The sequence below is a fragment of the Peromyscus californicus genome, unplaced genomic scaffold (genome assembly GCF_007827085.1).
Source record: "Peromyscus californicus insignis strain IS unplaced genomic scaffold, ASM782708v3 Scaffold_11__1_contigs__length_118956290, whole genome shotgun sequence".
NCBI lineage: Eukaryota > Metazoa > Chordata > Mammalia > Rodentia > Cricetidae > Peromyscus > Peromyscus californicus.
In genome coordinates this window covers 68309930-68328902 of record NW_026294402.1, presented here as the reverse complement: position 1 = coordinate 68328902, position 18973 = coordinate 68309930, and the positions used below count along the sequence as shown (strand labels likewise).

General features: G+C 43.7%; 1 long non-coding RNA gene across 2 annotated transcripts in view; it reads right to left on the bottom strand.

Moving 5' to 3' along the window:
* LOC128095436 (uncharacterized) overlaps positions 1 to 18973 on the bottom strand; it is a 144103-nt gene that overhangs the window by 64489 nt on the left and 60641 nt on the right. The gene's annotated exons all lie outside the window — the stretch shown is intronic.

The window sequence follows — 18973 nt, the reverse complement described above, 5'->3', positions numbered from 1 at the left end:
ATACTAGCATTCCAGAGGCAGAGATCCATCCAGATCTTTGTGAGTTCAAAGTCACACTGGAAACAACCAGGCATGACACACACACCTTTAATCCCAGGAAGTGATGGCAGGAAGCAGAAAAGAATATAAGGAGTGAGGACCAGGAACTAGAGTCTCACTAAGTTTTTAGGCTTTTAGCAGCAGTTCAGCTGAGATCCATTCGGATGAGGACACAGAGGTTTCCAGTTTGAGGAAACAAGACCAGCTGAGGAATTGGAGGGATGAGGTTGGATGTGGCTTGTTCTGCTTTTCTGGTCTTTCAGAATTCACCCCAATAGCTGACACTGAGTTTTTTATTAATAAGACCTTTTAAGATTCATGTTACACCCTTGGCATCTTCACAGTCTGGGAGGGCACTGTAGACTTTTACAATCCTCATCAGTGAACATCCCCATGGGTGTGGTATGGTTCAGTTTCTCTATGACTTCATCAATTTCATGTTGCATCGTTTGTCTTTATGTAACCTGAAAATCACCTTTAACATATGCCTGGCATTTATCCACCTCTGTCACAGTCTTTTAGGAGAGTTTTTGTCCCCAAATGCTCCCTAGTATCGTAACTTAACTCAGAAGCTCCCACTGACAGCTGGTCACAATGCAGGTTCATTTAGATGAGCTTCAGTGAACCATCTCACATAGAAGCCTTGCATGAATATTAAACATCCTAGGGGACTCGAATATGCAGTCAGTGTTGAAAACCACTTGCTACTTAATGTTTTTACATCTGTGTTCTCCAAACTTGCTTGCACATTAAAAAAAAAATGTTCAAATGAGGTACTTAAAAACATCTGAACTCACAAAGCTTCCCATGGGCATTACCCAAAAAGGATAGGCAAGGAACACACATCAGAGCCATTGACTGTTCTGTTTCTGCCTGCCCACATCCAGTGCACAGTGACTTCTGTTTTTTAAGTTTCAGCTCCTAAAGGCCAAAGTGCAGAATGGACCTGTGACCATTTAGCCCAGAGCTACAGTGATGTATGATTGAAGCCACTCAGCTTATGACAGCTTGTCAGAGTAGCTGCAGAAAACCAACATGCTGCCACATGCCACCACACAGGAGAGCGAAGACGGTGCAGGAGTACAGGAGAAATGAGCTGTTTCACAGACGATGGCACAGTTCTCACTGACGCTTAGCAATCTTCATGCTGCTTGATCTGTTTCTGGCAAGAGTGAGCTGCAAGGCTCCCAGCCTTGGTCCTGACCTGGCTGTTTCTGAGCTGAAGTCTTTACCAGGCACCATCTTGAACAACCAAAACTAATACTTTAATTTCTAGCCCACGTGAGAATTTGCAAATCACATTTATCTCATTTCTTCCTTCTCCAAATCTGTACAATCTTGGTGCTTTGAAGTTAATGGAAATTTTATTCTGTGAAAGCAAAACCCTAGAGATAATTTTTTGAAATAGCAATAAAAACTGTAACTGATTAAACACTCCACATGTGCCCTGCACTGTTCTAATGCATTCACTCATATATCCCAGATATTAGTATGATGGCAATTCTTCTGATTAACTTCCCATTTTCATTGTTTTCTCTGGGTCAGTTTAACTTTTCAGATTTATAAAACTGGTTAAGCTCAGCCTTTTATTAACTATGGTAGCAAGTTGGCCAAATCTTTATATATTTTAGATGAGAAGTTTAAAATACATGATGAGAAGGCATATGTCATCTTTCTGAAAATTATACAATTTTTCTAAAATACCTTTTATTTACATAATGAAGTAAGATGTGTTTGCATGGCAACAAATGTCTATGGAGGAGCTACATCCCCCAGCTGTAAGGTTCCCTGGAGAGAAATTTAATTTGTAAATGTTTAATCACAAGTTAAGGTGTTAATTGACATTGCAAAGATTTCTTTCAGGCAAAATTATTTTTGTGACTTGACTTAGATATTAAAATGGAAATTAGAAGAGAAAGTGAATGCATACCGGCTGTTGCTAGTGTGTATTCAAAGCTGTATCAGACTGTAAAGGTATTTTTAATTCTTTAATGTTGCCCTCATTTTACTTAGGTATCTCTCAGACAAAGGCATTTTATTAATACATTTTGGGGCAGTCTACTTCGCATGGGTGCACACAGATAACAATGCCCAAAATCTGCCTGGTAGAGCTGAGAAATAGCTCAGTGGGTAGTGCTAGTCTAGCGTGCACAAAGTCGTGGGTCCCATCTCCACACTGCATAAAACCTAGTGTGGTAGCCCCTTCCTGGAATCCCAGTACTCAGAAGGTGGAGGCAGAAGGATTAGGAGTTAAAGGACATACTCAACTACATAGTGAATTTAAGCCTAGCCTAGGCTACATGAGACCTTGTCTCAAAAAAAAGAAAGAAAAGAAGAGAAAAGAAAAGAAAAAAGAAATCATCTTTCTATATTTAGAGTAGAAAATAGAGTTACCAAAATGAACTAGCAGGAGAGGTGCCTCCGAGCTGGGGGAATAGCTCAGCATACACTGTTTGCCTGGGGTACAGCCTCAGCACTGCAAAGCAATAGATTTTCCATCAAACGTCTCCCTAATTATCCTGCATTCCACATCACTCAGTTCTCCCATGCTTTTGCGTTGCCTCTTCTCTTTGCCGGATCTGTCTTCATCCTTTTCTCTTAAACAATCCCAGAGGATGGTGATTGATTCCACCTGAATGCTGTGTCGTCTGTAAGGGACACCATTTTTCTGCCTTGGTGTCTCCACCACAGGCTGAGATTGTCTAGAGTCCACCGGCTGGGAATTCAACCTTTCTGACTCCTTGGAAACAGGAGCTCCTAATATGTCTTACTCGGCCCACCAACTCCAATGCTGACCCCTTGCAGGAAACCCCTCACAGATGTACCTAAAAATAAGATATCTGGGCTTCTCTTAGGCCAACCAGGTTGACACACACTATTAACCATCATTTCAACCACCAAGGGATGCATGCTGGGTTTTTCTCAACTGTTGTTCTTCAGTACAGGGTCGTGATCCAAATGGCCCATTTTCATTGGTTGGAGAACTTTAATTCTACCTCTGATTCCTCTGTTACTTTGAGATGATTTTTAAGCCAAGAGAGGAGCACAAACTACTCTTCAAACTGCAACATCTTGATGTGAACACCCTAGTGAGGCAGTCTAAGTGTTCTCTACTTGGCGCCCTAGATGCTCCCTTAGTTCTATTATAGACCTTGTCATGGCTTAGCTATCAAATGCTCCCCACCAAAAATCTCATGTATTGAATAGTCTCAGGTTATCTCTATCACATAGCTCTGTAGATGGACTTTTCTTTTTGGGGCTACCAGCTCACAAAAAAATGACATGAAGACTTATTATTAATTATAAAAGCTCAGCCTTAGCTTAGGCTTGTTTCTAACTAGCACTTATAACTGAAATTAACCTATAGTTTTTAATCTATGTTCTTCCACACACTTGTTACCTCATCTCCATTATGTCTGGTGACTTTGCCTCCCTTCTTCCCAGAGCTCTCTCTGTCCAGAAGTCTTGCATATCCCTCCTGCCTAGCTACTGGTCATTTAGCTTTTTATTAAACCAATCACAGTAGTACATCTTCATACAGTATAAAGGAATATTCTACAACATAGCTCATCACAGTGACAAGACCCTAATGTGGACCTCTTGTTTCATAAGAAGAGGTTACCTGTTTCTATTCTAAGACCAATAACCATGCTTTGTTAAATAATTTATATGTCTATGTGTTAGTATGTGCCACATGTATGTAGTGACCCATAGAGGCAGAAGAAAGTGTCAGATTCCCTGGAGTTTGACCTATAGGTGGTTATAAGCCAACTAATAATGGGTGTTAAGAACTAAATTCGGGTCCTCTGGAAGAGGAACAAACAATCTTAACTGCTGAGCCAGCTCTCCAGCTCCTTCTTTGCCTTTTATATATCAGATTCTACATACTTTTGTGGAATTGATAAATGAATACTTTAATAATAGGATATCAAAACAACACTTTTTTCTTAACATCTTTTTGCTTCTGTATGGCATACAAGTTGGCTATCTCAGTAAGGTAATCTTGGGTGCTCTCTCCTCCTCCTGGCCCTGGACTTCATATATAAGATACATCTTATTTGTGTATCTACTACAGACTTTGTTAGGGTTTGGAAATCAATCGACCCCTCAAAGTATCATGTATTAGAGGGCTGGTCCCACCCAGCTGGTGGCACTATTTATGGAGGTGGTGGGAACTTATTCCGGAGTTAAATTTTTACAAATAAATAAAGCGATATTCTGGAGTTAAAACTGAAAGAAAAATGGGATGCCCTAATAGTCAGTGCTGTGAGCATATGAAACCCAAGAAGGAACAGAACAGAACGCATGAACCTCAGGACCCTCAGAGGAAGCCTGTAGCTAGAGTTTTCCTGCCTGACCCACAGTCAGGACAAATCTCTCTCACCTGCCAGTCCCACAGCCGCTCAGACCCGACCAAGTAAACACAGAGACATATATTGGCTACAAACTGTATGGCCGTGGCAGGCTTCTTGCTAACTGTTCTTACAGCTTAAATTAATCCATTTCCATTAATCAATACCTTGCCACATGGCTCATGGCTTACCTGCATCTTCACATGCTGTTTCTCATCGTGGCAGCTGGCAGTGTCTCTCTGCCTCAGCCTTCCACTTCCCAGCTTTATTCTTCTCCTTGTCCCACCTATCCTTCCTGCCTGGTCACTGGCCAATCAGTGATTTATTTATTGACCAATCAGCAACACACTTGACATACAGACCATCCCACAGCAGAAGCCCCAGTCCCATAGTCACAAGACTCATGAGTATACAGTCAAAAAAGAAGCAAACACAGCATTGAATAAATACTATATCATGTTGCAACAGAAAGGTAAGCAGGCAGACACTAAACCTCTGATCCTGTCACCGATGCAGAGTTTCTTTTGTTTGCTTATTCATCAGATGCCCACCTCCTGCCCAAGATGACTGTGACATTCCTCCCATCAGCATGTCCCTGCTTACAAGTTTCCAGTGATGTTTAAGGGTTGGTCTACCAGAGCACTATCTCTCATGCATTTTCAGCAACTCTCTTGGCTCCTCAGAACTGTCACCATTATTCAGTTTGCATTTTCATCAGACATTGATGATTTAACAGACACAGTCTCTTATTCCAAATGGCACCAAGTCACCTGCATCAGGAAATCAGCAGCTGACGTCTGAATATACTTCAGAAAGTCTCCGAGTGTTGGTGAATGACAAGCTGTTTTCTAAGAAGCCAAAAACTAAAAAATACAATTTGTCTTTGAAAGCTCAATTGCTTTCCTAAAGCTTTGAGAACTATCAGACAACTTTCCAAGGTTCCTTCCAGACCTGTATTTCTCTAACTATAAAAGGAAGGAAAGAAGGGAGGGAGGGAGGGAGAGGAGGAGGGAGGGAGGGGGAGGGATGGGAGGAGGGAGGTAAGGGGAAGAAAGCAAGATGGGGAGGGAAAGAGGAGGAGAGGGGAGAAAGAAGCATAGCTATATATAGATAAATATGGATGCACATAAGCATATATAATCATTATGTAAATTACCAGATTTCATCTAATAATATTTTCTAAATTGTCACGATAATAGCCAACATAATGAACAACAGGTAGGGTCCACTTTTAAGGTATGGAATTCCTTGGAATAATAACCTCAAGACATCAGCAGGACTAACCACAGCAGATGCTCCTACTACTCAAAACCTGATATTTTTCGTGTGAAAACGGAGTGATGGCTGCTGGAAGGGACACAGGGGGATGGACCGAAGATGGATTACATTTGAGTAAGTGCTTGGCCTCTGGAGGCAGAGATGTCCCCTGGGATCCCAGTGTCATTCTGATATTTTCTGTTTGGACTGCATGGTGACTGTCAGAAAAGTACTTGTTTTGCAAGCAGAAGGGCCTCAATTTTATCTCCAAAGCCCTTGTGCAATAGCTGGGCACAGTGCCACATGCAGTTGTGATCCCAACACCAGGGAGGCAGACACAAGAGGATCTCTGAGGCTCTCAAAAGGACATGGACAGTATTTCTGAGGACTGACACCAGAGGTTGTCCTCTGGCCTCCCACTCACATACGTACCCACACATGTATGAGCACACATGTAGAAATAATAGATAAATTAATATTTGCTATTGAACAAGTCCATTTTGTTCCTAGGCTTCTAAACCCCTCTATCTGAGGCAGGCGTGAAGCATCCCTGAGAGTCGTGTTCAACGACACAATGCATATTAAAAAGAGCATTGCAACACACAGTGGATGTCCAGCCAATGTTCGCCCTTAAGTTCAAAGCATCAAGCACTCCAAATGCAAACCTTCAGGATGCTGAGATAATGTCCTGTTCCTCCCTGGACCACTAAAGCAGAGCAAAGCACAGATATGTCCAGCAGAAATAAAATCACCAGGGGCTATTGTCACTTGAGCCGCTCATGTCTACAAATTCCAAGTTCCTCTAGTGTGCCTCTCTGAGCTGCGTCACAAAATCTAAGTAAAGAGTTCTCTGAATAAAATGTATTCCCCACCCAACCCCTGCCAGGCCTACGCTGAAGAACTCCTACAAGCCTCTCAAGAGCCGACCTCCCAGCCCCACCCCCCACTTTACATCAGAACTTGTCACTTCCTCTGTAATTCTCCGGAGCACTTGTACAGTCCCTATGACTGAGACCAGATTCACAGTTGCCTGTTCACACCTTGTTCTTCCTCACTGACCCTGGAGTTTCTTAAAGTGACGCCTATGTCTTATTTATCTCTCTACTGCTGGCCCTTAGCTCTAGCCTGACATCAAATCAGAGATAAAGAAATACTGGATGGATGTCAGAGTAGAGCATAGGACAATATAAATGACCTGCAGTGTAAAACCCAAAGAGTCGGCGGTTTGAACAAGATATAGTGTCTGTCTTCCCACAATGAAAGTTTACAGATAGGTGCTTGTGCACTGTGCTGCACAGTTTTATGTCAACCTGATATAGGCAAAAGTCATCTGAGAAGAAGGAACCGTGATCAAGAAAAAGCCTCCGTAAGATCAGGCTGTAGGCAAGCCTGAAGGGCATCATTTTCTTAATTAGTGATTGATGGGGGAGGACCCAGCCCATGGTGGGCGGTGCCATCCATGGGCTGCTGGTCCTAGGCTCTAAAAGAAAGCAGGCTGAGAAAAGCAAGCCACAGGGAACAGGCTGGTCAGCATCATTCTTCCGTGTCTTCTGCATCAGCTCTTGCCTCCAGGTTCCTGCTCTTCCTGAGTTCCTGTCCTGACTTCCTTAAATGATGAACTGTGATGTGGAAGTATAAGCCGAACAAACCCCTTCCTCCCCAGCTGCTTTGGTCATGGTGTTCATCCCAGCAATAGGAACCCTAAGACCAGTACTAACACAACAAGGCTACATCACTTTTGTCAAGACTTGACCTCATCTGTGCTCTCCACTACACTGTCTCAAGGATAAGGAGCTCATCAAACACAGTTTCATTGTTCCATTGGTTTCTAACACAGAAAGGAAAATTAGGGAGAATGGCAAGGTCCTCTTGATACAACGTCTCAGCGGCCTGAGAAGATGGTTCAGTGGCTTGCTCTGCAAGCATGAGGTCTTCAGTTCAAATTCCCAGCATCCACCCGAGCATGATACGGTATGCCTGCCCACCCCAGCGCTGGAAGAGGGAGAGGCAGGACTGCTGAATTCTGTGGGCTGCCAACTGAGCTCCAGGTTCAGCGAGAGATTCTCACTCAAAGGAATAAGACAGAGAATGATAGAGGATAGCATCTGACATCCTCTTCTATCCTCAGGGACCTCAGGCATATGTGCATATGCACATACCCACCACCCACCACCCACCACCCACCACACACACACACACACACACACACACACACACACACAGAGAGAGAGAGAGATTTAGAAAGAAAGAGACAACTTCTGAGAAGTACTACATAGCAGCCCTTGAGCTTCCTGGTTACAAGATAGTCACATGATCACACACTCTAAGGTGTTCATCAATGGCAAGGGGTAATAAGCCTTTCCAATTTGGGTTCTTCAAAGAAAAATGAGTGAACTCTCACTGAGAGCATGAAGGAGGAGTTCAGAGGCTAACACAATCACTTTTCTTCACATGAGTTTATGAGGATATTAAACCAGGAGACCCACAGCAAGAAAAAAGAATGAGGGAGGGAGGAGAGGGAGGAGGGGGGAGGAGGTGGGGAGGAGGGGGAGGAGGCGATGGTTCTGGTGAGGACGCTATTCCAGGCTGGTGGTTGCAGACTTCTGCTGGTCTCCTCGCCTGGCACAAGGAATGAGATGGATGGCTGGAATCACTTTCACAAGGACGCTAACCCTTACATCACTGAGGACTTTGCCTTTCTGAGCTAACCATATGGCAAAGACCTCACCTCCTGATATCACGTAGAGATCAGAGATATTCAGACCCCATGGATCACAAACAATCATAAGATGTTTTGAAGGGGGAGAAGCAGCATCACAGGTATGTAACTGTCTCTCTGGGGGCTCGGCAACTGCTCCTCAGACAGCAGACTACTTGACACTTTACATGAATGGTTGCTTGGGGGATTATTTGAAAATGACTGGGTCACCCACACTGGAGATTTCATCTGTCTTTCCTCTCAAATACAAAAATTTCTGTGACTAGTTTTTGCCTCTGAGTGAAAGGAGAGTGTCCATGCCATTAGCCTTGGCTCTTGCCACTGGGCAGCTGGGACCCTGCAGGTGTCTGAATAATGGAGGCTGCCCTGTGAGCCTGTGCACCAGAGGATGGTGGAGCCCTCTCCTCTCCCTCTCCCCTCTGGCTGCTTTCTAGAGCCAGAACTAATGCTCCCAACCCAGGACCAGGCTTCTCATGGCTTCAGACATGCTGTTCTTCCTCATTTTTTTCAAGCTAGTACATGCTAATTATTTGCTAGCATTTCCTCTTCCTGCCAGGATCATCACTGACAAACTCCGATGTCACACTTAAACTTAAGCAAAGAAAGCTTTCTGTCCCTTGAGTGGAAACAATGACAAAATCAAAAAGGACCCACAGCCTGAGTGTCAAAATGAACCTCTGTTGCTGGAAGCCACTGAATATGGTTTCTGTCTTATGAGCCTACATTTTAAGAAAATTTGAATTTCTTATACTGAGGGATATCAATTTCTGCTCATGTTATTTTTTTCTTAAATTTAGTTACTTTCCCTTACTTGTTCTTTTGGCTTTATTTAAATTTACACACATACAAATAATAAAAAAAAAAAATCACTCAATGCTGTTCCCTCATCTCCAGGTGACATTTGAAGAATTAAATATTAAAGCCACCAAACCCTGACTTCCATAACTCTGATAAGTCATGACATTTCCCAAATGAGTCTATAAAAACTACATAGATGATAGACCCTGCCAATGCTCGGGGGACAGAGCAGATTTCTCTGCAAAAGAAATATGTGACTTCTCCCTTCAAAACTGTCATTTATATAGCCACATCTTACATTTTCAGGAGTAAAATAAATATAAGTGAAATACTGCAATTAAAAATGAGAAACTTTTCTCTGGTTAGGTAAGAACTCGGATGTGCTCCCAGCCTCTCCTGGTAACTCCCCCACCTTGGAATGGATTCGCATAGAGTTTATAATTATTGCAGAATGGTTTTATTGGAATTGAATGGCCACATATAGCCTAAAGCCATCAGTTATATTTAATTATAATAAATCAAGCTTGTCTTTCATTCACAAAGCTTGCTACCAGTCCCAAAGGACTGTCATGTGGTCCAACTTAATTCTCTTAATAATTCAGAACACCCTCATTACATGCATTTTACAAGTGAGGATAATGAGGCCAGGAGAAGACATTATTTTTCTATGGGTCATATTGACTATAGTTCCATGTCACAGAATATCAACTCCAAACATGACTCCCATCATCCTACCAAGCTTGATCTACTTAATACCCTGCCAAGAGGATGGGGTAATAATTCAGTCAATCATGAAACCTGAATTCAGATCCCCATCACCTATTTAAGAAGTGAGCCATGTGGAATGCACCTCTGATCCCAGAACTGGGGGTGAACAGGGAAGGACTTCTGGGGTTTGCTGACCTGCCACTCTCGACAGTTGAAGCTCCAGATTCAGAGAAAGACCCTGTCTCAAAATTAAGGTGGAGAATGATAGAAATACCTAGTGTCCCCCTCTAGCCTCCATGCACACACGCTCACACACAAAACACCTTGCCCAACCTCTACACCTCCCATGGAGAGCATCACGCACCTCTCTTTCCTCCAGGTCATCCGCCTGGATTTTCTCTCTTGGTCTGACTCACCCCAGCTGTGAATCCTCCACAGGGAACCCATTCTGTGCCTTGGCATCTGCCATTCTGCTGGGCTCCTGAGCCCTTGGCTTTTGTCCTTCCCAGTCGTCATCAGACTATGCCTCTCCCTCCCCACTCCTGGGTTTGGAAATGCCAGACTCCCTCAGCACTCAGGATCCCCCGCTTTCACACCACAGACGTTCCTTTTATGAATGCATGCTCTGTGTTGGTTATTTTTCTCAGTGGTGTGACCAAAGACCTGACAAGAAGCACCTTGAGGGAGGCAGAATTTTCTTGGCTTGTGGTTTAAGGGGACGCAGTCTGTTGTGGTAGGAAAGGCATGTCAGCAGGCAGCTCCAGCAGGCATCTGAGACTCCTCACCTCATCACCACTTGAAGAAGCACGAAGCAGAGACAGGACCGGAAGTGGGGCTGAGCTATAACCCATACACTGGAATGCTACAGCCCTGTCCTATGTCTCTAAAGTTCTACAATCGCCCAAAACACTGTCACCAGCTAGGGATAAAGTGTTCATACAGGTGCCTGTAGGGGACATTTCACACTCAAAATGTAAGGTGTAGTCAGCAGGCATTTAAATAAAACTATTCCTCTATCTCTAATTTTTTTTTCCTTCAGCATGTTTTCACATAAAAATAGACTCCTTTTTAAATCTCAACAGAAGCTAATAAAAAAGCTTTCTGTGTAAATGGGTTGGAAATTTCTTCTCTGTCTCAGGATTGTCAACATAGAACAACCACGGGGACTCTGTCACCCATAGACACAATTCACAACGTGTCCTTCTTAAACGGGTAACTGACCGCCCCCCCCCCACCAGACACTACAATTCTGAAGCAACTTGCACACAGGTGTCCATAAGTGGTTCCTGCTAACCAATGTCATTCTTCTAGACAAGAGGCATGTCACACAATACAGAGGTCAGGTTACTGCCCTTTCCGTGACTATTCAGAAAAAGAACAAATCAGTGAAGCCTGGCGTTTGTTGTGTTGGGTTTGGGTTTTGCTGTTGCTCAGTTGCTGTAGAAGCCAAGTGTAGCACGCATCTTAAAAGTTCTTATTAATAAAATCAAACCTGAAGCCAGATATTGGGGTGAATGCTGGAAGATCAGAGAAGCAGAACAAGCCACAGCTTCCTTGCCTTGCCAGTTCCTCAGCTGATCCTGTTTCTTCAGACTGGAAGCCTCTGAGTCCTTATCCAAATGGATCTCTGCTGAACTGCTTCTCAAAAGCCTAAAAGCTTAACCAGCCCTAGTTCCTGGTTCTCACGTCTTATATACCTTTCTGCTTTCTGCCATCACTTCCTGGGATTAAAGCATGAGTCACCATGCCTAACTGTTTCCAGTGTGGCTTTGAACTCAGAGATCCGGATGAATCTCGGCCTTCAGAATGCTAGGATTAAAGGTGTGAGTGCCACCATTTTCTGGCCTCTGTATCTAGTGGCTGTTCTGTTCTCTGACCCCAGATATATTGGGGTACACAATATATCACCACAGCCAAGCAACAGCAGTCACCCTTCCTGGCTCTTACTCTAGGAATAAAGTAGAGAAATGGACTGCAAATAAATAGCCACTCCCCTTGTGCCGTAGAAAAGCAGCAGGGGGGATAGGGTCTAGGAAAGTAGAGGGTAAAATGGTCATGATATTTTACAAGTCTAGTGAGATCATCCAGATTGCAAACACTGAGCAAAAACGAACAACAAAGCTTCCCAACTTAAGAATTACAAAGGCTGCTGTTTTGGTTTTTTTGTCAGATAACTTTCTGCTTTTTCGTGGTGGTATATAATTCTCACAGAGAAATGGTCACACTTTCCCCTCTCCTCAGCTGTGCGTCTCTCCAGCATGAACTTCATAAATAACAACGCCTGTCACAATGTCAAGCATTTGGACACACCTGGCCCAAGAGCCCTTTCGCTTCATTGGGCTCTAGTGGTTTCTTTCAACCCATGCTCACCTGTAGCAAATGACATCCAGACTTTCATCATAAAACTGAGAGGGTTGAGAGAATTCTGCTGGGCAAATTTGCTTGGGGGATTTTTGGCATTAGCAGAGTTAACTTTCCAAACTAAAACAGGTAGAAGCAGAAGCCGACGGTGTGAAGTTGAAAGGCGCACCTTCGGTAGAGCCAGAGGTTAAACCAGGCATGAGGAATTGCTTGTTGTGGCAAGGAATGGATACCACACCGGAGAAGGTGAAACAAATTGAAAAGAAAAGCAGAAATGCCTCTCTACGGACCGCTGGCTTTTCTCATCAGAGCCTGACATGCCTCTCCAAGCTGATTTGCCCGTCCTGAGCGATGTTTGCTGGGACGAAGCCAGCAGCCCCCGCCAACAGCCAAGGCCTGGGCTGCTTCCTGAAGGTCCACCTGCCTCATTGACCTCCACAACTGTACAGCATCTGGTTTTCTTGCTAATTTCTATTTCGTCCCTCACTTCTCAAAGAAAAGAACATTTTGTCTGACATGACCATCAAGTGGCATGCCTAGCCTCGCTCTCCTCAGCCGGGTCCCAGAAGTCACTAATCCCTGCCCTTCACTGTTTGTCTAAACCAGCAAATGTCAAGCCATGAAGAAGGTTCAGGCTTACTTATACCAATCAGGGGTCCCACAAACACCAACGCTGCTCATCTGACCACATTCTTCCTCCTCCTGTTACCACCGTCCTCCCAACACGAAGGCCTGAAGCCTAACACTTTACTAACTACGGGAGTTTCCCTTCTCCAGCCCCAAATTTCATTCCATTTCCACTGACAGTCTTCTACTTAGCCCATGACTCATTCTCCCTCAACTGTTAAGACAGGCTTCTCTCAGCCAGCCTCTGCTTTCTGTAATCCATCCTACACACCGCTGCTTTAGAACACTCCTCCCACAGATTTGCCCGAAACTTAAGAGTTCTACAAACTCCAGACAACTCCTTTAGCATAGCACTAGAGGACTTCGGCATATATTTCTAAAATAATATTGTTATAGTATACTAGTTTGAGGTTAATTAGCTTTGTTGATTATTTTTAAAAATGTCACTCTAGTTAGGGTAAAATTTTGGCCAGATATGTGATTCGAAAAAATATTTAGTCAGACTTTATTCTGTATGTTTCTGTGAGATGTGTTTTAAGAAAGTTAACATTTAAAGCAATAAATTTTGTCACTTAACATTGTCCTTCATAATGGCCTTGTCCAACCATTTGAAGGTATAGACAGACGTCTACAAGCAAGAAGGAATTCTACCAGCCCACTGTTTTCACAATTGAAGCAAAATGCTAACTTCAGTTCTTCAGGAAGTTGGCCTACTCTGCATAAACCAATTCCTTCAATAACTCAAAACTAATCTACCAATCCATACATACTCTATACATACATGCCCTCTCCAACTGGCTTTATTTTTCTGGTGAATCACAATTAATACATTAAGTAGTGAACAATTGATACATTTAATTGTGCAAAAAAAAATAAAAGATCCATTGGGGAAATGCCCTCAGGAAAGTCTAGTTTGAACAAGATGAACATACCTCAGGTTACTCTTCTAAACTCTGCATATGTTCTGGGGAGATTCCAAAGTACCAGGACAAGCTATTCCGTGAACTTCACTGAAGCAGGAAGAAAGCAGAGGCAAGCAGGGAATAGCCACAGTTGGAGCCACTTGGGAAAGTGGGTAGACCATTCTGAGAGAGACACTGCTTTAAGTACTCATGGTGGCATAACTGTGTGTCTGTGAATGACAGGGCTACCTCTAGACACAGCTCAGGTGCAAGATGCTTGGACACTAAGTTAAGCTGTTCTATGTAATGAATTAATTAGCAGCCTGGAGTTGCCCTTTGTTGTTGAAAGAAAGACTTGAAGCTCTTGCAGAAAAGATGACCCTGGTGAGCAATGAAGGTGGTCAGGCCAGCAGAAACACAGAACCAATACGGCCCATGACATCTCTAACCTGGACATCAGGGGAAGACAGAGGTGGGACCCTTGTCCCAGAGTTCCAACAGTGAAATGAGACTTCCTAGATCCCTTTGACATTTCTAAATAAGCCAAAGCTCAAAACCTGCTTGCCCTGTTGAAATGAAAAGAACCAGGGTGAGAGCTAGGATTGGAACAAGGTGTTCTGGCTCCTATGTCATTGCAAAAGCTGTGGATGAGGGAGGCAGGGCATGGAGAAAGAGGTGAGGGGGTGGATGAGAACAAAGACATGATCAGAGCAGGGAATGAGGGGCAGAGTCCCAGAGGAGGAAGATCATAACAGGAGAGAATTATCCAAAGGGATGGAACTCCCTTTGAGTAAGACAGGAAACACAGCGGTGATAGAGAAGCCATCTAGAAGGGATAGGAATAGTTCCAGGCGGTGACGAGAGAAGCTGGAAGCACTCAAGCTGGTGCATTTTCTTAGGAAAGCAGGGTGCTAAGGTCTGCTTTAGAGTCAGAGAGCCTCCGCTAATTCTCCACTACCAGATGTTTGCACAACTTAAGACAAGTTACTCTCCTCAGCCGTGGTGAGGCTGAGGAACATGTGGTGGGGTAAGAAGTCAATGGAGGTGTAGCAACTTCCACGTTGTCATGGTGAAGCTAAAGCCTGGTGACTCAACAGTCTATGCAGTACACGGAGGTGCCAGGCCACTCAATGATCATCATATACTTACCTCAATGGACCACACAACCCCACCAGGAAGTAAAGATGAGCAAGGATGCCAGAGAGGTTAAGCATCCTCCTTAAGGTGTTGGATGGTTGGTACACAGAGCAGTATAGGGACAAATCTAGATAGTTCTAGATATTCTAGAAGCTGAGAGTATTGATTCTCAGCTGGGGGCCCATCAGATTGAAGCAGCTAATTGTGCCCTCACTAGTAAAAGAAAGGATAAAACTACTGTTATAAAAGCAAAATTATTATTAACCCTCAAGCAAATGTCTGAAAGTCCAAATACATGTAGGCGTCTTGTATTTTTAGCATCCTGTGAACAGAAACTCTTTTGTAATATTAATCCTGTTGTTCAGATTTCAGCATTTATGTGAGTTCCTAGAAATTCAAAAATAAAAACAGATGCCCCTCTGCTTTGTGATGTGCAAGACAAGGGGTCTATATTTTAGGACAAAGACATGCTCAGAGCCTCTTTAGAATACAATATCAAAGTACCTCTAGGAAAGTCGATGCATACCAGAGTCAAATTGTTTTACTAACATTTGCAATGGTTATAATCCTATTGGGGTCACTTTGAAGGCTGGAGATGCTTTGATACACACCCACGCTTTGCTCAATCACTCAACGGATGGTCAGGTGACATCATGGGAAGGGCACAGCTATGAACTTAAGAAGGTTGTGATCGATGGAACCTCTCCTAAAGATGGTTCACCAATGTATTGTCTTAGTTTGCTTTCTATTGCTGTGATAGAACACTGGCCAAAAGCGACCTGGGGGAGAAAAGGGTTGATTTCCACTTACATTTCAAGTTAATAGTCCATCACTGAGGGAAGGAACTCAAGGCAGGAACCCAGAGGCAGGAACTGGAGCAGAGGCCATGAAGGAATATTGCTTACTAGCTTGCTCCCATGGTCTATTCAGCCTGCTTCCTGAGAGCTCTCAGGACCACCTACCCAAGGTTGGCAACACCTACAGTGAACTGGGCCCTCCTATATCAATCCTCAATCAAGAAAATGCCCCGACGGGCTTAGCTACAAGCCAGTGTGTTGGGGGCATTTTCTTAGTTCAAGTCCCCTCTTCTTAGATGACCGGAGTTTGTTTCAAGGTGACACAAAACTAACCAGTATATAAATCTCAAGAAAACTTTAGAAGTATTTGATGGCTAAATTTTTTCATCTACAAAAGTGAAAATTAAAAACTACCATGACAGCAGGCTCTACATGTGTCAGGATAGCCAGCTCTGGGCCTGGCTTATCACAAGGAAAATGACCGGGAAGCTGACCAGGAGCTGAGCTCCCCTTGTTGCTCAGAGTCTATTCTGTTTTCTCAGTGTCCAAAATTTTAAAACATAAAATTGACCCAATAAAAGTCTGCCCAACGTAACACCCCGTGACAATAAAGCCTCCATCTACACTGCTCGTTTTCCTGTGATGGAAATAATACTGTGATCTTAAAGTTTTATTACTCGTAGGAAAGAAGGTGGCATTTCACACTAAGTTTCTTGTACCATGCCCTAACACCCTTGAGCAACTTCTCCTTCAAACTGAGATGAAAACTCTGCAAACTTTGCAAAAGGTCACGGGTTTCATTGTTAATCTTATGTCAAAGGGCCACTGAAAATGGGCTCAGTATCTCCCTCCAGCTACCAAACCAGCACTATTGGAAATACTTCAAAACTACTCAGATTAAATGCCATGCATCAGCCTGGGCTGGATCTTGAAAGTGTGGTGTTTGGTCAATATGAACAACATCCACTGTTGAGTTAGACATGATCTACAAACTTTAATTTGTTTACTCCTGAAAAACACACATAGTTATACAAGATGAGAATGTTGAGGGACACTGAATGAGAGAGCTGTAAGAATTCTACTATTTCAAAATTTAAAGTTTATTTTTAAAATTCTTCAGGATAGCTAAATGCCTTACAGGCAAAGGGAAGTGTCACAAATATGGAATGGAGAAGGACTCCTGACTGTTAGCTGGAGTACAGAGTTGGACATAGAGGAGGGTGGTTGTTTAGGATGGTTGCTCATTACTAGGTCAGCACCAAACCAGAAAGACCTTGACAGCCACAGTGAAAGGGTCCAGCTGTTGCCAGGCAACTACTCAAATGCTGAGCTGCAGTTTCCTGGGTCTTTGCCTCTCCCGGCATCTAGCATAGTGCTAGGCACACCTACAAAACTTCCTCAGTCTCACCTACAAACTTGGGAAAATTAACTGGAAGCTCTCACTAAAGAACACTCTCCTCAGTAACTGAAGAGTGGCGGCTGGGAGAGAAGAGGCCTGTGACCTGTCAGGACCCAGAACAATATGGGGAAGGGACTATGGTCTGTCTGCAGGAATAAGGTACTAAATGTGGCTTGAGGCCATCAGTCTTAGTTACTGTTCTATTGCTGTGAAGAGACACCATGACCAAGGAAACTTATAGAAGAAAGCATTTGCTTGCTTAGAGTTTCAGAGGCTTAGTCCATGGTCGGCCATGACAGAGTGTGGCGCCCGGCAGGCAGGCAGGCAGGCAGCTGGAGCAGTAGCTGAGAGCTTGCATCCTGATCCACAGGCAGCAGGTAGAGAGAGAGCAAGACTGGACCTGGTGTGCACTTTTAAAACCTCGAAGCCCACCACTGGTGACACATTCCCTCCAACAAGACCACACTTCCTAATCATCCCTAAACAGTCCACCAACTGGGAACCAGACATTCAAATATACGAGCCTTATGGGGGCCGTTCTCATGGAAACCAACACACCCTCTGATGAGGGGTTGTCTCTAAGGAGAAAACAAACAGCACTGAACCCAGTGGTTAGCTCTCACGGAGCAGGAAAGAGCTAGGCAATGTTCCGAGTTCTTTATCGACGAGTAGGGGTCAGAAGCCTTGCTAGACAAGCCACAAAGCCTGGGAGCAGACACTATCAAAGCATGGTGCTTTGGATAGACGACTGAAGTGCTTTTTAATACATCCTGCAGCCCTCCATCTTACTACAAACTCACCTCTAAGTTATTGTGTAAATTCAAAGACATTTCACCTCCCTCAACGTCAGTGACTTACTTATACAGTGAGGAGAAATGATATTATGGTACTCCATCTCCAAAACTCCTCTCTATGTTCCTAGTTGATGCAAATATTTATAATATCATAAAAATGTGTTCATAGCCATTACATAGCCAGTATTGATTCTCACATAACCTCATAATTGGCATTTTATGACCTCCATCTTACACATGAGAGTGGGAGAGAGGTTAAGGAATTTCCTCGATTTCACAGCCAGAAAATAAACATGGGCGGGCTGAACGGAAAGCACTCAGATTCAAGGTAAGTTCTGAAGGTGGAGTTAACTGGACTTGCTGACGAAAAACATCAGAGTCAAATTCAGTTCTTCTACCCAGTTCCTTCCATCCCTCTTTGGGAGGACTTGTCCTCAGTTAGCACACTCACAACCTCAGAAGCCTGCTCTGTCACCCTCACTTTGTGAGCACACGTGAAAAAGAGTCATACTCTCCTCTAAATGAGAGTGCCAAGAGGGCTCCGCACAGCAGTCACCCATGCTCACAGAGGGTTCACGGCCGCTGTGACAGAGGCTCGCTCCTCTTCAGTGCTCAGTAAGGACTAGGCTCACCTGTGAGGTGAGGGCAGTGCTTAGCCTTCCCTCGGCATACAGACAGGAGCCTAGCTAGAGGAAGATACCCTAAGAACATTTTTAAGTCACAGTTGGGTGTGAAGCAGTCTTTTAGCTTACAAAGGTGTCTTGTTATCTGTTTTCAAAGTTTTAAAGATCAAAGAAAGATAAAACTGGAGTGAAAAAAAAAAAAACAAAAAACAACTCTGCTCATTTAAAAAAAAAACCCAAGTTACCACTCTATTCCTATAAAATACAATAAAATAAGCCAAACCACATACTCTTCTGGGGGGTAAGTCTGCAGAACACTGAGATATTGGCAAAAGATTTAAGTAACAATCCTTAAAAGAGATTAATGTCTGTGTGCCAGCATGAATAAGGATGGCAAACGGATTTCATTTGGCAGGCCACGTTCAAGGCTTGAGAGGGGCTGCCTAGGGGATGAGTGCCA